Consider the following 8,727-nt stretch of genomic DNA (forward strand, 5'->3'; position numbering starts at 1 on the left):
TTGTAAAATCTTTCTATTTTTTATATCGGGTTTTGCAATCATCGTGAAACGAAGGGGGAGGTGGCAGAATTTTTAGCTGAGTGTTGACTCCCAATCCATCAGTCATTTCTTAGAAAAATATAGCTCATTACGCATGATTGACCTATAAATCACTTTAAAATCATCTATGATTGTTTGGTCAGGTTTTTTGTCATTGAGTAAAATAATGGCATGTTTGGCTCGAGTAAATATCCCACCGCACCCAAACTTGAGAGTTTTTTTAGGTTTTCATCCATAGGTCATCTCCATCTTTAACATGTTTCAAGCATGCATATCCACAATTAAAACATGTGCATGATCAATTAGAAATCTCTTTTTTCATAAACTTCCAAGCTATCAGAGTAGAACTCATGGAATTTCAAAAACTTGGATATCAAAACTTTTGTGTTCATTTGTGTTGTGTGAATAAATTTTATTTTCTTACATTTGTTGTTGTTCTAAATTTTTTGCATTCATAAACTCTAAAATTTTCATTTTATTGTGATCTGTTTGCCTTTTTCTTTTTTGTTTATGAAAGATAAAGGGAAAAATGAAAACTCAAGTTTTGGTTTAAGGAAAAAGTATTCATCTAAATAGGAAATGCACAAATGTAGAGAGAGATAATTCCAAAAAGTGTCTGTAACTTTTAGGGATTGTCAACTCTTTCGAGTTTTTATATATCAGGTTTTGCAATCATCGAGAAACAAAGGAGGAGGCGGGGGAATTTCTAGGTGAGTGTTGACTCCCAATCCATAAGTCATTTCTTACAAATATATAGCCCGTTACGCATGATTGACCGATAAATCACTTTACAATCATCTATGATTGTTAAGTCTGCTTTTTTGTAAATGGGCAAAATATGGCTTTTTCGGCTCGGGTAAATATCCCACCGCACCCAAAGTTGAAAATTTAATGAGGTTTGAATCTGTAGGTCATCTGCATCTTTCATAAGTTTCAAGCATGCATATCCACATTTAAAACATGTGCAAGAACAATTAGAAATCTCTTTCTAATAAAATTCCAAGCTATTAGGGTTGAACTAGTGGAATTTCCAAACAATGGATATCAAAACTTTTGTGTTCATTTGTGGTGTGTGAATAAATTTTCTTTGCTGACATTTGTTGTTGTGCTAAATGTTTTGAATACATAAACTCTAAAATTTTCAATTTTTTTTTGGATATGTTTGCCTTTATCTTTTTTGTTTATGAGAGATAAAGGGAAAAGTGAAAACTCAAGTTTTCATTTAAGGAAAAAGTATACATCTAAAATGGAAATGCAAAAGTGTGGAGAGAGATAATTCCAAAAACTGTCTATAACTTTTAGGGATTGTAAACTTTTTGTAGTTTTTATATATCGGGTTTTGCAATCGTCTGGAAACAAAGGGGGAGGCGACCGAACTATAACCTGAGTGTTGACTCCCAATCCATTAGTCATTTCTTACAAAAATATAACCAGTTACGCATGATTGACCTATAAATCACTTTACAATCATCTATCATTGTTAGGTCAGCTTTTTTGTAAATGGGCAAAAACTAGAGAATATAGTGAGGTTTGGATCCGTTGGTCATCTAAATCTTTAACATGTTTCAAGCATATCCACAATTAAAACAAGTGTTGGATCAATTAGAAATCTTTTTCTTATAAAATTCCAAGCTATCAGGGTAGAAGTAGTAGAATTTCCAAAACTTGGATATCAAAACTTTTGTGTTCATTTGTGGTGTCTGAATAAATTTTATTTTCTTATATTTTTTTTTTTATAATTTCATTGCATACATAAACTCTATAATTTTCATTTTGTTGCGATCTGTTTGGCATTATTTTTTTCTTTAGGAGAGATAACGGGACAGTGAAAACTCAATTTTATATTTAAACTAAAGTATATATGTAAAATGGAAATGCACAAATGTAGAGAGAGATTATTCCAAAAGTGTTTGTAACTTTTAGGGATCATAAACTCTTTCTAGTTTTTAGATATTAGGTTTTGCAATCCTTGGGAAACAAAGGGGAGGCGGGGAAATTTTTAGCTGAGTGTTGACTCCCAATCCATATGTCATTTTGTAAAAAGTTATAACCCATTACGCATGATTGACCGATAAATCACTTTACAGTCATCTATGATTGTTTGATCATATTTTTTTGTAAATGGGCAAAATAATGGCTTGTTTGGCTCGGGTAAATATCCCACCGCATCCAAACTTGAAAGTTTAACGATGTTTTGATCTGCAGGTCATCTTCATCTCTAACATATTTCAAGCATGCATATCCAGATTTAAAACATGTGGAGGATCAATTATAAATCTCTTTCTTTAAAAATTCCAAGCTATCAAGGTTGAACTAGTGGAATTTCTTTAAATTGGATATCAAAACTTTTGGGTTCAATTGTGCTTTGTGAAAAAAATTTCTTTCATTAAATTTGTTGTTGTTCTAAAATTTTTGCAATCATAAAGTCTAAAATTTTCATTTTGTTGTGATCTGTTTGCCTTTATCTTTTTTTTTAACGAGAGAGAAAAGGAAAAGAGAAAACTCAAGTTTTGATTTAAGGAAAAAGTATATATCTAAAATGGAAATGCACAAGTGCAGAGAGAGATAATTCCAAAAATTGTCTGTAACTTTTAGGGATTGTAAACTCTTTCTTGTTTTTATATATCGGGTTTTGCAATCGACGGGAGACAAAGGGGGAGGCGGGGGAATTTTTAGCTGAGTGTTGACTCCCAATCCATAAGTCATTTTTTACAAAAATATAGCTCGTTACACATGATTGACCGATAAATCACTTTTCTATCATCTATGATTGTTACGTCAGCTTTTTGATAAATGGGCAAAATAATGGCTTGTTTGGCTCGAGTAAATATCCCACCGCACCCAAACTCTAGGATTTAATGAGGTTTGGATCCGTAGGTCTTTTCCATCTTCGACATGTTTCAAGCATGCATATCTACATTTAAAACATGTGCATGACCAATTAAAAATCTCTTCCTTATAAAAATCCGAGCTTTCAAGGTTGAACTAGAGGAATTTCCCAAACCTGGATATCAAAACTTTTGTGTTCATTTGTGGAGTGTGAAAAAAATTTCTTTGCTTACATTAGTTGTTTTTCTAAAATTTTTGCATACATAGACTCTGAAATTTTCATTTTGTGGTGATTTGTTTGCCTTTATCTTTTTTGTTTGCAAGAGATAAAGGGAAAAGTGCAAACTCATGTTTTGATTTAAGGAAAAAGTTTACATCTAAAGTGGAAATCCAAAAATGTTGAGAGAGATAATTCCAAAAAGTGTCTGTAACATTTCGGGATTGTAAACTCTTCCAAGTTTTTATATATCTGGTTTTGCAATCGTTGAGAAACAAAGGGGGAGGCGGGGGAATTTTTATCTGAGTGTTGACTCCCAATCCATAAGTCATTTCCTACAAACATATAGCCCGTTACACATGATTGACCGATAAATCACTTTACAATCATCTATGATAGTTAGGTCAGCTTTTTTGTAAAATTGCAAAATAATGGCTTGTTTCGCTCGACTAAATATCCCACTACACTCAAACTTGAGAATTTAATGAGGTTTGGATCCATAGGTCATATGCATCTTTAACATGTTTAAAGCATGCATATCCACATTTAAAACATGTGCAGGATCAATTAGAAATCTCTTTCATATAAAATTCCAAGCAATCAGGGTTGAAGTAGTGGAATTTCCAAAACTTGGATATCAAAACTTTTGTGTTCCTTTGTGGTATGTGAATAACTTTTCTTAGCTTACATTTGTTGTTGTTCTAAATTTTTTGCATGCTTAAACTCTAAAATTTTCATTTTGTTGTGATCTGCTTGCCTTTTCTTTTTTGTTTACGAGAGATAAAGGGAAAAAAGTGAAAACTCAAGTTTTGATTTAAGGAAAAAGTATACATCTAAAAAGGAAATGCACAAATGTAGAAAGAGATAATTCCAAAATGTGTCTGTAAATTTTAGGGATTATAAACTCTTTCTAGTTTTTATATAACAGGTTTTGCAATCGTTGGGAAACAAAGAGAGGCTACGAAATTTTTAGCTGAGTTTTAACTCCCAATCCATAAGTCATTTCTTACAAAAATATAGCCCGTAACACTTGATTGACCGATAATCACTTTACAATCATCTATGATTGTTACGTTAACTTTTTTGTAAATGGCCAAATTAATGGCTTGTTTGGCTTGGGTAAATATCCCACTGCACCCAAACTTGAGAATTTAATGGTGTTTCAAACCGTAGGTCATCTGCATCTTTAACATATTTTAAGCAAGCATATCCCCATTAAAAACATGTCCAGGATCAATGAGAAATCTCTTACTTAAAAAATTCCAAGCTATTAGGGTTGAACTAATGGATTTTTCCAAACTTGGATATCAAAACTTTTGTGTTCATTTTTCGTGTGTGAATAAATTTTCTTTGCTTACATTGGTTGTTGTTCTAAATTTTTTGCCTACATAAACTCTAAATTTTTCATTTTGTTGTGATCTGTTTCCCTTTATCTTTTTTGTTTAGGAGAGATAAAGGGAAAAGTGAAGTTCAAGTTTAGATTTAAGGAAAAAGTATACAACTAAAATGGAAATGCACAAATGAAGAGAGAGATAATTCCAAAAAGTGTCTGTAACTTTTAGGGATTGTAAACTCTTTCAAGTTTTTATATAACTGTTTTCCAATCGTTGGGAAACAAAGGGGAGGCGGGGGAATTTTAGCTGAGTGTTGACTCCCAATCCATAAGTCATTTCTTAAAAAAATATAGCCCATTACGCATGATTGACCGATAAATCACTTTACAATCATCTATGATTGTTAGGTCAACTTTTATGTAAATGGGCAAAATAATGGCTTGTTTGGCACTATTAAATATCCCACCGCCCCCAAACCTGAGAATGTAATGAGGTTTGGATCCGTAGGTCATCTGCATCTTTAACCTGTTTCAAACAAGCATATCCACATTTAAAACATGTGCAGGATCAATTAGAAATCTCTTTCTTGTAAAATTCCAAGATATCATGGTTAAACTAGTTGAATTTCCCAAACTTGAATATCAAAACTTTTGTGTTCAATTGTGGTGTGTGAATAAATTTTCTTTGCTTACATTTTTTGTTATTCTATGTTTTTTGCATACATAAACTCTAGCATTTTCATTTAGGTGTGATCTGTTTACCTTTATCTTTTTTGTTTACGAGAGATAAAGGCAAAAGTGAAAAATCAAGTTTTGATTTAAGAAAAAAGTATACGTCTAAAGTGGAAATGCACAAAAGCAGAGAGAGATAATTCCAAAAAGTGTCTGTAACTTTTAGGGATTGTAAACTCTTTCTTGTTTTTATGTATCAGGTTTAGCAATCGTCGGGAAACAAATGGGGAGGCTGGGGAATTTTTAGCTAAGTGTAGACTCCCAATCCATAAGTCATTTCTAACAAAAATATTGCCCATTATGCATGATTGACCGATAAATCCCTTTACAATCATCTATGATTGTTGGGTCAGTTTTTTCTAAATGGGCAAGTAATGGCTTGTTTGGTTCGGGTAAATATCCCACCGCACCCAAACTTGATAATTTAATGAGGTTTGGATCCTTAGGTCATTTGCGTCTTCACCATGTTTCAAGCATGCATATCCACATTTAAAACATGTGATGGAACAACTAGAAATACCTTTCTTATAAAAATCCAAGCCATCAGAGTTGAACTAGTGGAATTTTCCAAACTTGGATATCAAAACTTTAGTGTTCATCTATGGTGTGTGAATAAATTATCTTTGCTTAAATTTGTTGTTGTTCCAATATTTTTGCATACATAAACTCTAAGTTTTTCGTTTTGTTGTGATTTGTTTGCCTTTATCTTTTTTTTTTACGAGAGATAACGGGAAAAGTGAAAACTCAAGTTTTGATTTAAGTGAAAAATATAAATCGAAAATGGAAATGCACAAATGTAGAGAGAGATAATTCCAAAAAGTGTCTGTAACTTTTAGGGATTGTAAACTCTTTTTAGTTTTTGTATATTAGGTTTTGCAATCGTCGAGAAACAAAGAGGGAAGCGGGGGAATTTTTAGGTGAGGGTTGATTCCCAATCCATAAGTCATTTCATAAAAAATATAGCCCGTTACGCATGATTGGCAGATAAATCACTTTACAATCATATATGATTGTTAGGTCATTTTTGTAAATGGGCAAAATAATGGCATGTTTGGGTCGGGTAAATATCCCACACGCACCCAAATTTGAGAATTGAATGAGGTTTGGATCCGTAGGTCATCTGCATCTGTAACATGTTTCAAGCATGCATATCCACATTTAAAACAAGTGCATGATCTATCAAAAATCTCTTTCTTGTAAAATTCCAAGCTATGAGGGTTTAACTTGTGAATAATTTTATTTGCTTACATTTGTTGTTGTCCTAAATTTTTTGCACACATAAACTATCAAATTTTCATTTTGTTGTGATCTGTTTTTTTTATCTTTTTTGTTTACGTGAGATAAAGGGAAAAGTAAAAACTCAAGTTTTGATTTAAGTAAAAAGTAAACATCTAAAATGGAAATGCAAAAATGCATAGAGAGATAATTCCAAAAAGTGTCTGTAACTTTGAGGGATTGTAAACTCTTTCTAGTTTTTATATATCAGGTTTTGCAATTGTCGGGGAAAAAAGGGGGAGGCGAGGGAATTTTTAGTTGAGTGTTGACTCCCAATCCAAAAGTCATTTCGTACAAAAGTATAGCCCGTTATGCATGATTGACAGATAAATCTCTTTACAATCATTTATGATTGTTGGGTGAGCTTTTTTGTACAAGAAAAAAAGCTTTTTTGTACAAGAAAAAAGTGATGGCTTGTTTGGTTCGGGTAAACTTCCCACCGCACCCAAACTTGAGAATTTAATGAGGTTTGGATACATAGGTCATCTGCATCTTTAACATGTTTCAAACAAGCATTTCCACATTTAAAAAATGTGCAGTATCAATTAGAAATCTCTTTCTTATAAGATTTCAAGCAATCAGGGTTGAACGAGTGGAATTTGCCAAACTTGGATATCAAAACTTTTTTGTTCATTTGTGGTGTGGGAATAAATTTTCTTTGCTTAGATTAGTTGTTGTTTTAAAGTTTTTGCACACATAAACTCTAAAATTTTCATTTTGTTGTGATCTGTTTCCCTTTATCTTTTTTGTTTACTGGAGATAAAGGGAAAAGTTAAAACTGATGTTTTGATTTAAGGAAAAATTATACATCTAAAATGGAAATGCAGAAATGTACAGAGAGATAGTTCCAAAAAGTGTCTGTAACTTTTTGGGAAAGTAAACTCTTTCTAGTTTTTATATTTCAGGTTTTGTAATCTTTGGGAAACGAAGGGGGAGGGGGGGAATTTTTAGCTGAGTGTTGACTTCCAATCCATAAGTTATTTCGTTAAAAAATATAGCCCGTTACTCATGCTTGACCGATAAATCACTTTACAATCATCTATGATTGTAAGGTCAGGTTTTTTGTAAATGGACCAAATAATGGCTTGTTTGTCATGGGTAAATATCCCACCGTACCCAAAATTAAGAATTTAATGTGGTTTGTATCGGTAGGTCATCTGTAACATGTTTCAAGCATGCATATCCACATTTAAAAAATTTGCAGGATCAATTAGAAATCTCTTTCTTATAAAATTCCAAGCTATGAGGGTTGAACTAGTGGAATTTCCCAAACAAGGATATCAAACCTTTTGTGTTGATTTGTGGTGTGTGAATAAATTTTCTTTGCTTACATTTGTTTTTGATCTAAATTTTTTCCACACATAAAGTGAAAAATTTTCATTTTGTTGTGATCTATTTTCCTTTATCTTTTTTGTTTTCAACAGATAAAGGGAAAAGTGAAAACTCAAGTTTTGATTTAAGTAAAAAGTATAAATCTAAAATGGAAAAGCAAAAATGTAGAGAGAGATAATTCCAAAAAGTGTCTGTAACTTTGAGGGATTGTAAACTCTTTCTAGTTTTTATATATTGGGTTTTTCAATCATCGAGAAACAAAGGGGGAGGCGGGGGAATATTTAGCTGAGTGTTGACTCCCAATCCTTAAGTTATTTCATACAAAAATGTAGCCCGTTAAGCATGATTGACAGATATATCACTTTACAATCATCTATGATTGTTAGGTCAACTTTTTTGTTAATGCGCAAAATAATGGCTTGTTTGGCTCGGGTAAATTTCCCACTACACCCAAACTTGAGAATTTAATGAGATTTGGATCCGTAGGTCATCTGCATCTTTAACTTGTTTCAAGCATGCATATCCACATTTAAAACATGTGCAAGATCAATTAGAAATCTCTTTCTTATAAAATTTCATGCAATCAAGTTTGAACTATTGGAATTTCCCAAACTTGGATATCAAACCTTTTGTGTTCATTTGTAGTGTGTGAATAAATTTTCTTTGCTTACATTTGATGTTATTCCAAATTTTTTGCACACACAAACTCTAAAATTTTAATTTTTTTGTGATCTGTTTGCCTTTATCTTTTTTGTTTAGACGAGATAAAGGCAAAAGTCAAAACTAGTGTTTTGAGATAAGGAAAAAGTATACATCTAAAATGGAAATGCACAAATGTATAGAGAGATAATTCCAAAAAGTGCTTGTAACTTTTAGGGATTGTAAACTCTTTCTAGTTTTTATATATCTGGTGTTGCAATCTTCGGGAAACCAAAGGCGAGGCAGGGGAATTTTTAGCTTTTTGTTGACT

Source organism: Aristolochia californica, unplaced genomic scaffold, assembly GCF_029961685.1.
Source record: "Aristolochia californica isolate CCGP_79_NKW_82.1479 unplaced genomic scaffold, dmAriCali1.0.hap1 SCAF_7, whole genome shotgun sequence".
NCBI classification, from domain to species: domain Eukaryota; kingdom Viridiplantae; phylum Streptophyta; class Magnoliopsida; order Piperales; family Aristolochiaceae; genus Aristolochia; species Aristolochia californica.